General features: G+C 38.3%; 1 protein-coding gene across 1 annotated transcript in view; it reads left to right on the top strand.

Moving 5' to 3' along the window:
* Window positions 1-14075, top strand: part of alpha-Man-Ia (alpha-Mannosidase class I a) — a 350946-nt gene that overhangs the window by 101278 nt on the left and 235593 nt on the right. The gene's annotated exons all lie outside the window — the stretch shown is intronic.

The raw sequence follows: 14075 nt of genomic DNA, 5'->3' as shown, positions 1-14075 counted from the left end.
CACGAATGACCCATTCCAAAAAGCAAGAAATATTCTCACCTTATAAAAGATATCTTATCATTCTTCATAGCCCGTTACATTCACCTTTATCTCCTTTTTCTCATACCGAAAAGTAGGACCAGTATCGCGTATTAAATATTCACGGGATCTCTTCTATGCAGCTCTTTTCTCGCGTTTCGATTGCCGGCGACGAATTCTCGTTTCATTTTAAAACACAGTACCGGTGGATTAGCATCTCGAGGATGGCCCAAGCATTCTCATCGAGCAATTCAGACGCATCGGGGTGTTAAGCTGATACCTTGATCGTGGCAACACGCAAATGAGGCGCGGCTAAAGACGTTTGCCAGATAAAATAGACGATTTCCACGATAATATATCACAATGGCTATGTTTTTCTCACGCGTTTTGTTTTTTTAATATTTTATGGGAGTAGAGATTAACACGTTTTAGAATTGGCGGAATTAGGAATTTTTCTAGAGTGAGTGAGGTCTCTTAGAAATTTTAGTTTTGGTATTTGGAAATACAAGAATTTTGGGAGTTTTGGCGTTTTGGAATTTGGGAATTTATAAATTTGAGAATTTGAGAATTTTGAAATTTAAAAAATTGGGAATTTGGAAATTTGTAAAATTGAAAATTTGAGAATTTGGAGATTTGGAAAATGTGGTCTATCTTGGCTTTTACCTACTTTAATACAATAATCCACGAATTAATCTTTTCAAAAACAATTTCTCTAAAATTAGATAAGAATGAATTTCAGCACATGATTCGCTCCTTAGTTCACGACTCCCTTTATCTTTTTATTTCTTTTCACCTCATTCACTCCTCTTCCCGTTACATCTTGTCCCTTTTATTTCCCGAAACGGTTTCACCGTCTCTCTTTCATCCTTAGCAGACTTCGTCCTTTATCGTACCAAAGCTCTGTTCCGCTTCTCTATTTCGTCTTCCAACCCGTTCCACCTTCTATCTCTTTCTCGCTCTTGTTACCCTGTTTCTCACCTATGCTCCCGTTGTCTCTATTTCGTGCCGTTCCTTCCCTCGTATAACTGCAACGGCGACTGTTACAAACGATACCGCCGTTCCGAGGGGTTACAATGGATTTAAGTCACGTTCACCCCGCTTAATCCGCGCACATTCTTTTCACCGGGTTCCTCGAGCTACAGACTTCGAATTCCAGGATTCGCAGCCGACGACACGGACGTAATTAAGACGTAACGCGTGGCTTTAAAACGTGGCCCGCCGTGGTTAAAATAATCGCGAAGCTAAACGTTTCTTCGATCGCCACCACGGTGCTACAAATTCGTTGGTAACTTTAGAAATTGTGGTATCAAAGGATCTTGGAATTTGTTTCGCGGTGATTGAGAAGGGAGATCTTGAGAATCGTTTGTGAAACTGGTGCAGAAAAGAGCTTCCTTGGAATTGATTTACAAAATACTGAGGATTTAGGTGAAAAAAAAAAAAAAAAAAAAAATAAAGAATATTCTTAATGTACTTTTAATCAATTACTATTTAAATTTTTTGATCATTTTGCTAAACAATTAAATTTTCAAATAGAATTTCTATTAAAAAATTAATTAATTTATTATTCAAAAATCATACTATGTATAATTAAAATTAAGAAAATTAATTAAAATTATAATACAGTAATAATTATGATCATCAAAAATCAATTGAATTTTGTTTAAACAGCTCTAGTCTATTATCAATTTACAACCCAAAATATTATTAATAATGATGAGAAATTTTAACAACAAATGAATCGAAAAGATAGTAGAGAATGTGCCCTTTAAAATGCATTTTGTTGCAAATCGATCGATCAATTGGTTGCCGAGATATGGTGCTCCGAAGGGTGCCATTTAAAATGCAGCGATTATGAATGACGGTCGAGATTCCAGGAATTGGCGTGACCTACATTTTTTCCCGGAAATGCGTACGTCGCTAGTAGTAATAGTAAAAAAACGCTGACTCAGGGGTTTGTCAATGACCAGCATACACGTGACCATTCAACAGACGTCCAAGTGTAGCGGTCGGAAATTGTACCTTGCTTCAAACGATAATATCTCAAGAACGGGAAGTCGTATCGGGATGAAACAAAAACTGTTTTAAAGTAGAAGAATCACAGCTTCTATTGATATAAAAATTGCTATTGAAAAGTTCATAGAATTGTTCATTATGATGATTTAAAAAATTGTTCATTTTAATCCATATTATTAACCTCAGTATGAAAGTTTCTTATACTATTCATTGAACAATTTCAATGACTAATTTCACCACTTGTTCAACCCTTTCTTTCCACTCCAGAAATAAGCAAAAGTATGTTACAAAAACAATGCACCCTTTTCGTTCTCAGAAAGCGTTGTCCCCAATTAAATCCAGTTCTCTTTAAATCAACTGTCCTCTTTTTAAAAATCGTAAAATTGAAATTCGTTCGTAAATTAGCCCTTTCCTCACGGATGATCAACGTTTTCAGGACATAGGGGGTAAGCTCGTTTCATTGAACGATTTGAGAAAGGGCGAATAAACGGCTGCCTCGCTAGAATTACGAACAAATGGATAACGTTATCCGGTCGCGGGCCGCCAATAAATCGTTTTATCCGCGACGCAGCATGTGCCAGGGTTTATTTAAGTTCAGTAGTCGGGGCCATTTTTCTGAAACTATTCCGACCGGGGCCATTACCATCGCGGGACAAGGAGAAACTGTTCGAGCGTGTTTCGGCTATCGTCATTGCGATACGATGCAACTTCTGTCCCACGGGAAACCTCTCTGCGCTCTTAAATACGCGCTAGTTAACCCGTTCCCTTGAATACTTGCCTCGTTTGTTCCCTCCTACCATTCTCCGTGAAATGTTGGACGGTCGAAACTCGGCTTTTTGAGCAGATTAGTGTTTACGAAAGGCCATTAGCAAAAAGTTTCTTCGCGTAATTATCGTTGTGCGTGATTCCTGATTGCGAATTTTTTTACTAAATGTATCCTCTCTTATTTCTTTCGGTATTTCTCTTGTTATTTTCAATTTATAATAACTACAATCAAATTCCAAGAATACGTAGAATATTTCAACCTACAGCTGTTAAAATTGCATTTCTTTTGATATTTCAAATTTACAATAATTGCAACAGAACTTCAGAAATGTTTAAAATATTTCAACTACTGTCATTCTCTTTCCATTTCAAATTCACGATAATTGCAATAAACTGTGAAAAATGTCTGAATAATTTCAGTCACCTGTGATATTTAATTTCGTATTTTTTTCTTTAGACAGAATACAATAGTAAGTTAGCAAATGAATATCTTATTGTTAGCAAAAAGTAATTGCCTTACATTGTAACCGTGTTACGTAGCCCCGTATCGAATTAGGTATGGTAATTTTAATCAAGCGATATAACGCGATCAAGTAGAAGTAACGTCGACAGGAAGAATTAACTGGAATTCGTAAGAACGATATTCTTGGAGGCAAGTAAAAAACCTTTCCACCGCATTTGAATATTCTATCAAAGTGAAAAGGATCGTTGTAGTTGAACGAGAGACCACGGTTTTTCCCCAAATGCAAGACCAGTTAATCCCTGAACCGCAGGAAATCTCTCTTTTTTTTCTGCCTCTCTTTCCAGTCACCTGGTTTAATATTTGCCGAGGGAATTGTATATGCCTGAAAATTATTTTTGATAATTGAATATGACCGCACCGCGGCTGTATGAAATAAAAGCACGAACGTGAAAATGTCAAACGCGAATATGAGAATGGTTTTTGCTACTCGAAGAGATCAAAGGATATCACAAATTCGTATAAACGATTGCAAATTTTTATATATTAAAAACATTTTGAGAAACTTAAAACGTTTCACGGTATTAATTGGTTTTGTTCCATTTTTCAAAAGCCCCATTTAATGGTGTTGAAAGTTTTTTGAATGTTTAATATTTAACTGAATAGAGACAATTTAAATTGAATAACAGACTCTTTTCCACTTCGTTTTATAAATTTTGAATTATTATTTTTTCAATATATGAGCCGTTCACCGGCCAAAGTGAGCTTTTCGAATCTGTTAAAATTTTAATCCCATAGATAAACTTTTTATATTTTATCAATTTCTTGATGAATGGGCGGCTTATTCAAAAATTTCTTCAACAAAATTTTTGCGGGGTCCAGTATGATCGTTGTAAAAATCCAAAGATACGAGTTTCGTACAAGGTTCCCAACCGAACGATTTGTATCAGACTCATCCTCGTTTATTGAACACACGAAAGGAGTCGTTGTCTGGCGACTTGTTTTATGACACAGCATCATAAAGGGACAGTGCTTGTGGTCATGAAACATGTTGCTCTTTCGATCCCTGGGGAGGACAGACAGGATGTCGTGAAATTTCTTAACCTAGTGTCTTCGAAAAACCACACAGCATAAATTGACAAATGAGCTTCACGAGATTAATACAAAATACTCCAATCTCCACGATTCTTGTCCTTACAAAATTATTGATTAAAAATGATTAAGCGTGAATTCTTAATCGATTGAATAAGACGCATGGGGCGAATGTAATAATTTTCTTTGCGACAAAATTCAAACGGTCGGTCGTCTTTGGAAACAGAACCCCGGGGGCAGCTGGACGCGATAAAAATTATTCCAGCAAACGCGTAACTCGTCTGATCCTGGCGTGCCGGTTGCTCGTAAACTCGAGCGTAAACACCTGTACGGAAAAGCTTTGGCCATCCGTCGCTGTATAAAGCGCATTGTCCCCGAAGGGGAAGAAGCTGCGCAACGCTGACGGCATGCAGAGGATCCCGTTTCGATGTCGCGGCCGAACAATGCAGCAAGCATACCCTCTCGCGACACCAATGTAGCCATCGTTATTGCTACTTTATTGCTCGTAAATCGTCCTGCCGGCGTGTACATCCTCAGCCGTAGAAGGATACGAGCGTATCTTTTAACGGGCGTCTCGACGAGCCAATGGCATCTCGTGATCCCGGTGGCCAGGCAACGAAACGAGCGTATGTCCTTTTCGACCACCAACGAGACGAAAGAATACCAGCTACCTCTTTCGGGATCCGTTACATACGGTATCCTGCTACCTTTTAATTAGTCGTTTCGAGACAGTGGCGGAACGAGAAACCTCATTGTCGAGGAAAATATATCAGGATGCGTCGGGAAGCGCCGAGGGGAAATTGCTTTAATTACATTTGTCTTTCTCCTGTAACTTTGCGGAGATACGGATTAAATTGAATTATGTTTAATGGAATTTCTTGCTAAATGTGATGCTTTATTCATTATACGAATTTCATTCTATGTTTCCTTCTTTATTCGTGGAATTACCTGGTACGGTAAAAACGGAGGATTAACTTTTTAACGCGATGCTTTGATTTGCAGTTTCTTTGAAGATATTTATTTTTATTTCTTTCTGTTACAGGTGAGCGATAAAACATTATCGAACTTCAATTCTATCGTAAGGACTTCTTTATTGGTTAACAGGAAGTTATAAACTTCATTCCTCGAGCCATCAGAGTGTAAGTAATCATTTCCAATTATAAAGAAGGGGAAAGGATCTCCAGTATTCAGTAACTTTTCAAGTACCCTCAGAGTGACGTATACAATTATTAATTGACTCTTTTTCTAATAAAAATATAATGCATTTCATAATAAACAATTCTGTTTGGAACGAAAAGTATTCTGACTACGAAAGATAATTATATTTTATTATTTAACAGTGGAATCTGGGTCAATCGTGATCCACATTTAAATGTATTATTTTTAAACACGAGAGTTTCATCTTCCAGAAGAATAATTTTTAAAGGAATAGTGTTAAATTTAGAAAATGAAAATAATATAAAGTACAGAGTTAAATTAGAATTGTAGCTTTGAACTTTCTCCATGGTCCGCCATCCATATTTCTTACTTTTTTAAGAAAAGAATCAGTTACTGTGTCAATGTAAAAGGGTCAAAGTATAACACGAAATCAAAGTAAAAATTTTTAAAGAAAACTGTTACACAGCCATAAATTTATAAACAAAATTGTATCGTACTCGAAAGAAAATCGACCTGTTGACGCCAGCAAATAAAGTCTTCGAGATGCAGGTTCCCACTTGACTTCAAAGCTTTGCCAATTTCTCGATTCCTTGAGGTTACCTGTGCAAGCAGCCTGGTTGCATCCTCTGCTCGAACTTCGAATAAATATCCAACCAGGAAAAGGTCCCGTAGCGAAAAGTTCCCAGGAAATCGTGCTCGTTTTTCCCCGACCGCGAAAGGTTGGCTCCGGCATAAGGGTGGAACTTCCAGTTACGCTCGTTCGCTTTTATTAAAATTAAGCCAACGGAGCCTGGCTAAACATTGAAACTTTTATGCCGCCGTGAAATTGTCACCGTAATCAAAACATCGACTTCTTCCGCGTATTTCCCATTCCCAAACGCCGGTCTCTCTTTCCGCGCTGCTTTTCCACTCAAACGTTCGTTCGAGCGAAAGAAACTTTACCTCGGTGATACTCATTCTTTTGCAAACGTTCTTCACGAACAATTTTCCCTGGAAACGCTTTACACCACGTTTAAATTTGTTTCCACCGGAACGAAGTTGTCCTTTCACGTGTTGATTTTTCTTAATTGGTGAAACGGAGGTAATTTTTCTCCATTTGAAAGGATTTTTCATTAATGCACGTTATAACGTTATTTATTTCCAAATTGCAATTATTAACTATTTAGGAAAACGGTATAGAATTGCTTCAGCAGGGGCGTTTCAAACTGGAAAACAAATTGTCGACTGTGCAAACTAAATGTTATAACCAGGAAACGTTTGCTGGTATTCAAATATCGTTTTGACGATTATTTACCGTGGGAACGTGTTAATGCTTTCCAGTTAGCAAGCCAGTCGTTCCCATTAAATAATTACACGTTCATTCTCGGAAACGAAATCAACATTTTCGAGGGAATTCTCGTCTTTGTCCTGTCACCTGTACGCTGTCCCATCGCTAGTTTGCCAGCGTTTTGTAATCATTCACCGTCCGAACTGTCGGCGATTAATTAACGAAGATTGATTTTCCCGATGACAAACGGGTTGGTATTATTCGCGATAACATGTACACGATGTTACGTTTCCCTGCTGGTAATCCGCGAGCGAGTAACTCGATTTCAACAGGACAGAATTGTGCTGACACTGTAAACTTGAAAAGTGTGAAACGGGTATCGTGTCGATGTTATTTGGGGAGAAGTCAATTTTGAAATTAGGAAACGGTAATTAAGTCTTTAGGTGATAAATTGATTACAAATTGCATAGAGATTTGTACGGTTGAAATATGCAAATTTCGCAATTTCTGGAGAACAATGGATTTTACGCTCCACGCAGCCAATGGGTTCTCTCTAAAATAGTAATTAGTAATAGTAATAGTAATTAATTATATCTCAGTTACTTAAATTTCAAATAACAAGTTCAGAAATAATTTTATAAGTGAAAGTTTACGAAGGGTTAACGTTCCGAGTAAAAATTCTGATTGTTTCATTTGATAGACCTATCGCAAATTGCCTTAACACCATCGACCTCCTTTTCGGAGTGATCCTTTGTCCGTGCAATTGAAAGTGGAATAAAGATTCGCGTGCAGAAATATCTGCTCGCTTATAGGACAGGGTTAATTTGATCTTATCTAGTCGGTGAGGAAACGAAGAAACGAAAGAAGGCGAACGATGGTAGGAGCGATGGTGGTTGGAGGTAGCCATATAAATTACGTCCAGGACGTCGCTGGATGTAAATGCAATACAAATTGGACCGGGCTACTTATTATTATTCATTGGGGACATTTGTTAGCTTATCTGACGGCTCTCCGGCTTCTCTGCTCTGCTTCTCGTTCCGCTCGACTTTTTCAAACTGCTGCCTTCTTTCGTTTGCTCTCCACCTCGCCGGCTGTCACGTTCAGATTCGATCGTTGCAGCTTGAAACGCGACTTTTGTTGATTATTACCTGTTAAATGCCATCGCTAAAACGAGACCGAACGAATTTAAATCGAGCTCATTTGCAAACTGCTCCGCGACTCACGGCTGCAGCAACATTGTATGTCCGGCTTGTCACGTTCAATCAAAATTTTATCTTTATCGATTCTCAGAATAATGGAGGTTGACGAACCACGATTTCGTATATTTTTGCATGAAGCTTGATTTAATACCGAGAAACAGTTCGGATGATTCTACATCGTGTTCGGAGATAATAATTCGATAATTGGAAGTCGAATGAAGTTTCTGTGATAGCTCTCTCGGATTAAAGATTGTCAAATATGCAACGTGGCTTTTTATTTAATGAAAAGAATGCGGTTATTTTATTTTTAAACACAGGGAATATTAATCGTTACTAGTACGATAAATAGCCCATATAAAAATCATAAAATTATTTATAAATATTAAATAGATAAATTGGACAATTATCATGACAGAAATTTTTTAAATGCCATGTAGTTTTTTATTTAATAAAAAGAATGCGGTTATTTTTATTTTTAAACGCAAAGAATGTTAATCATTACTAGCACCATAAATGGTCAATATAAAATTCATAAAATTATTGATCAATTTCAAATAAATAAATTGGACAATTATTATGACAAAAATGTTCCAAATACAGTCTCACGAGTGAAAATATTCGAGTAGCATTATTTCCGGTAAATCACCTAACAGCAAACAAGCGGTAACACGTATTTTTAACGAAGCAATTTAGAAAAGTATGATGGCAGGCTATTTAATAACGAACAAGAGGCTGTGTACCCGGGCACGGCTAAAACCGCTCGAGCTTCAAAAGGGTAGAATAGAGGGGTCGAACTCGTTAAAGACGGGAAAACAGGTCACGATTAGCGGTATTTAAAATTCCAGGACGTAGGCGGAAAATAATAGGTATTCAAAACCGTCCGCGACAAAGAGGATACGGTAACTCGCCATTTGAAATTCTAAGACGCGAAACCTCTGAAAGATAACGAAATACAAAGACCCGTTGGATTCTTCTCTTCTCGACGAGATAAGTGTCGACGGATAGAGATAGAATCTTCATGAATTTCACTGGTCGGCGAAGTTTCTCATTAAACCGATGGGCACGCTTTCTATAGTATTATCGGGTTGAGTTTGAAGGCCGCTTTAATCTCCAAGTTAGAAGGACGAGGGTCATTGTGGTTGGATTGCGAACGACGTCAAGTCGCTTTGTGCAACTCGAATCCGCGTCGCGCACTCGAGGTCATTAAACGAAGTTAATTACGCCTTGTATAATCCGTGAACAACGTTGGCATTCTGTTCCACGGTGAAAAGGCCACGCGACGATGACAATTACCGAACAAATTTCTCCTCCATGCGATATAACATCTTCATTGTGACAGTATCTCAGAAATGCAATTAATCGAATTATAATTGATAATATTTTCTGACATTACAAAGTTGGAATTTTATATCCTATGCTAAGGATGGAGGGTCGAAGGCATCCTGGAAAAGGAAATTGAAAGTGGAAGTGAGTCGCATGGAAGGAGGAAGAGGAAGCGCGAAGTCGCTACAAGTACGAACCCAGGTAAAATCCTGAATCTATACAAGTAGGGTGTGTCCTATTGTTCGTTTAAAATTATTAATTACCATCATCAAGAAATTGAATAAACGAGTTTTGACCATCAATAAACTATGCTTCTTATACAGACTGTTAATTTATGACCCCTTAATTAGCCTCTTTGGATTCTTAGAGATAATCCAGACCCTCACAGGGTCACAGGACAAATGCGGGTATGTACGATTCGGCCTACCCTTATACGCACCCTGAAGTGGACCCAGACTTTCTATCCTTCGGCACGGGAATTAAACATCTTTTTTAAAAACACAGAGTTGCCACTGAGGAAACCTTCCAATGGTCAACGTTGGGATCTTCGCTTCTTAAACTTTCTACTCGCGGTCAATTCTATTGGTGTCTGTTCTTAACTGCCTCTGGCGCACTTTCCCGTCCTGTAAAAGGGAGGCTCGCGTTCCATTCATTTCGGAAAAGAACCCTGGTGTTCGGCTTTCCGAGGCGTGGTCGTAATCGCCCTATCGAGTGGGTGAGGACAATCAGGTCCTTGCGAATCCTCGCCGTCATAAGGGTCCCAGATGTTTTATGACGGCACCCAAGGGGACTCTGGTCAATGTCGATGTCCCTATTGGCAATTGACCCGACGTTACAATACATCACTCGCACCCTTTTACAATACTTATACTCTATTAATTGCTATAAATTGATTTCTGCGTTTCTGTGGAATTCGCAGTTTCGGTGTCTGTGACAGCTCGAAAAGAGTAGTTAAAATCAAGTCCTTCAAAATAAAACGTATACAATTTATGTAAACCACCCTCTACAATAGAAATTGAAATAAATTTCGAGAGGAAACATTTATCGCGATGGATCCTTGATTACGTCCCGCATTAATGTAACGTTTCATTTGATCGTGATTGCTTATTCAAAGCGATACAATTCATGAAAGGAAGAAGCCTGGGCGCATGTTTTGCGTACACGGATGTTCTTGGCCAACGGCAATTTCCATACATAGTCGAACTGAATAATTTCCGCTGCTACACTGCTCCGAATCTTTGCTCGTGCATGCAAAATAAGGAAGTAAAACAAAGGGATAGAGGAGCGCGCATTATAAAGTCCAAAGAGATCAGCATTTCGTGCGCCCGGTATATCGTGTGAAACGGTAGAATTTGTTGATACAGTGTCAGGTTTGCTGCGAGAGAACGGGATCCTATTATTTCGCGTAGATTTATGGAGTAGGATAATTTCCTTCTGTATCGTGTGCTTTTATAATATTGTATTAAACGAACTGAGGATCCGTTTGGTCGGTTTAATTTGAACGCGGTAACGCGGATGTTTTACTGGTCGTACGGGTATTATCGTTAATTCTGATGGCGGGGAGAAAGGGTAATAAAATTTCATGGTAAGTTAAATCACTTTATGACCGGCAATTATTTGCCTTTACCTCTCTGTGAAAGCAACACAATCGATATCATACGCGGCTGGCTTTCATAATTTTATCGTTCGAATATAATACCGAGGTTGCTCCAAATAGAACTTTGAAATCCTTTGAAACTGTATTTCATACGAAAGCTAAATGGAAGTATACCATAAACTGTAAATATCTCAGTTTATAACAAACTGATTGAGAGGACAAAATTAGGTCCGCATTTTGTAATGTACTTCGTTTATTCGATTCGAAGTTCAGAACTGGAAAATCAATCAAATACATCGAGGAGGAAGCGTTTTATCAAAGTTGAAACGTATCAGAGAGGAAATTTAAGTATCTGGCTCCATTTACTGCGGAAACGCCAGATCACTCGCATTAAAGACATGCATTATGCAAATTGCATGAAAACTGAGCGATGCAAGGGCGGAAATGCAACAAGCTTAGTTTGATGGTTATACCTTTTGGATCGCTTTAAAATATTACAATTTTTTGAAATAAATTCTCTGCAAAATACTTGTGGTAAAAAGTCTGGAAAATGGTTGAAAAACCACAAATAAGTCGCTTGAAATCCACGAGTAAGTTTCTTTATAAAGTGTTGGATTTACCAAAGAGTGTATAAACAAAAATAATCTCTTAATTTTTCTTAGAATTTCTATACAAATAGTCTTGCTTCGAACGCTTAGCAACCCAATATTTAGTCTTCCAAAATCAGTTCAGCTGCATCTCTCGTTAAAGCAAGACGTGCCTTTGTTCTAAGAGATATTTTGGAAGAATGTTTTGAAAGAGAAAATAACTAAACTACTAAAGCTGGAATTTTTTATTTAAAATATCCCATAATCTCCAATAATAAAAATTTATTTATTAATTATTAATCCTAAATTCCAATATATAGATCACTAAATTCATCTCTGCAGTTTGGCTGTATCCTTTTTCTCTTTCCCTCGTGGATGGTTAAAAGAGAAGTTTCACGGTAGAAGAAGAAGTCTGTGTGACCATCTTCTTTCTATCTCGTCCGTTTCACAGTTCTCCGATCCGTGTCGAGCATTCTTTAGCCCGTTAAGGGGGCGCGGAACGCAGAAATGGCAGAGTGGAAACGGGAAATTGTCGGCACTCGATCCCTTTCGACGTAAACGAAGACGTAGTGAGGCGTGCAATGATCAAGTATATCTGGGGAAAGATTAACGACTGGCCGGGCCACGTGAAGGGCCGTGGTAGCCAGGGCAAGGATCGACGGCACAAGGGAGCGAGGAGGGCCAATTACGCTCCTCTCTCGATCCGTCTCGCCTCGATTTCGACTCGATTCCCGATTTAATCGAACTTCGACCAGCCACCGAGCCCAACTTTGTTAGCCGCGTGCCGAGAAAACGTCTAGAAAGTTGTTGCATCCTGCATCTCGTACCGCGAATTTGAATTTCATACGTGCAAGTTAGGAAAAAAAGCTTCTCATCAAGAATTTCATAATTAAAAACTGAAACGAAAATTAACGAGTTTAAATTAAAATTTCGACAGGATTAATTAAAATACTTTTGAACCGATATTATAATATGATAATAATCAGAGAACAATCACTTGGGATGTACGTTGAAAATTACCACCATCTATTCATTAACGCGATTTCAAACCATTTACATTTTTTGCAAATTTCATTATTACGAATCCTGTTAGCCCTCGGACGGCGGACCATGAAGAGAGCCCCAATTATAATGTGAATTCGTATTTCATATTGTTCTCATTTTCTAGATTTCACATTATTCTTTTAAAAATTATTCTTCCAATATATGAAATTCTTTCATTTACAGATTAATATCCTTGTATACGTTTTGTAAATTTGGGTCTCGATTGACCCAGATTCCGGTGTTCAGGGGTTAATCCACCGTATATAATAATTTTCTTATCTCGCCAACAATGAGCGAGCGGAATCTCCTTTACCCCGTTGTTTTCGTTATCTACCATTGTTTCTTTTTAATTTCTGTTAATTAGAACTCCTCAGTTACCAATTTAATTAGCGTTATTCCGTGTTTTCCAACTGTATCACGGCATAATTTGCTCGCAAATTCAATGAGAAAACGGAAAACCATCTACTCTTACTCTGATATTTCACACGTTTATATAAACTCTTTTAAATTGAACATTGTTGTAATGATAGGTGTTAATGAGATCGTAATAAAGAAATCGTTAATAGGATCTGTCGGATCGTTGGAAGATCGTAACGAATCTGGTCGAGTGGAAAGGATACCGTAGCCGGTTATTGTACGCATGTTTTGATATTGTACCAAAGTGGCGGAGTAGTTTTAGCCGTTCCATTATCACGAACACGTAATCCTGTAAAGACTAACCCATTTTACCCCGCGGAACGATGTCGACGCAACGGGGGGGAGGTAACTTCAGATTCCGTACTCGCTATCAGCCCATGAAAACGAAGTAGTTTCTAAACGATCCTGAAGGCACGCTCGCACCTCGTGAACCCCTTCGTTATAATAATTTTATGGAATACCGGCTGCTAGACTTGGCGAATTCAGTGTTTACCGTCAGCCGTTTACGCAACGACCAAGGGTCCTGGCTTAAGCAGCTGTCGTTTCCTTGGAAATTTACAAACTTGCCGTTTGCAGCTGAATACGAATGGCAGTAAGCTTGATACCGTTCGAAGCATTTTCACTGAAAATTGTCGCTACGAAAATTGACGTTTTAATGCTCTTTGTTTCAATATCATTGAGCTGTAATTCTTTCAAATATGCTGCTACAAGAAAATTCTATTCAATTTGATGATACATATTTTCAAATTCCAATTTTCCATTTGGGATCTCAAATATAATGTTAATACTACTTGCTCTCAATCACAAAATCATTTAACCCATCAGTTTCCAAAAAAGAAGAAATCATCCACCACGATTTATACTTTAAATTAGAAACATTTATCGACGACCTTTCGCATTTTTATCAGCGACCGGACGTTTATCTGGAAGAACAGGTATCCACCTCGCCATTATTCGTCCGTTGGCTCTCTAACGAGGTTGAGTCTCTCTCTTCTTCTTTCGAGACTCGAAAAATCTTTCTTGGTGAAAGAAGAAAGGAGAAAACAAAAATTGAGCGTTGAAAAGAGAAGAGTGCCGATCTCGTGGCGTTGGAAGAGGAAAGAACTCGTGAGAAGGCACTTTAGACCTTCCCCGG

Source organism: Osmia lignaria, chromosome 6 (assembly GCF_051020975.1).
Source record: "Osmia lignaria lignaria isolate PbOS001 chromosome 6, iyOsmLign1, whole genome shotgun sequence".
NCBI lineage: Eukaryota > Metazoa > Arthropoda > Insecta > Hymenoptera > Megachilidae > Osmia > Osmia lignaria.
This window is presented reverse-complemented; position numbering and strand designations above follow the sequence as displayed.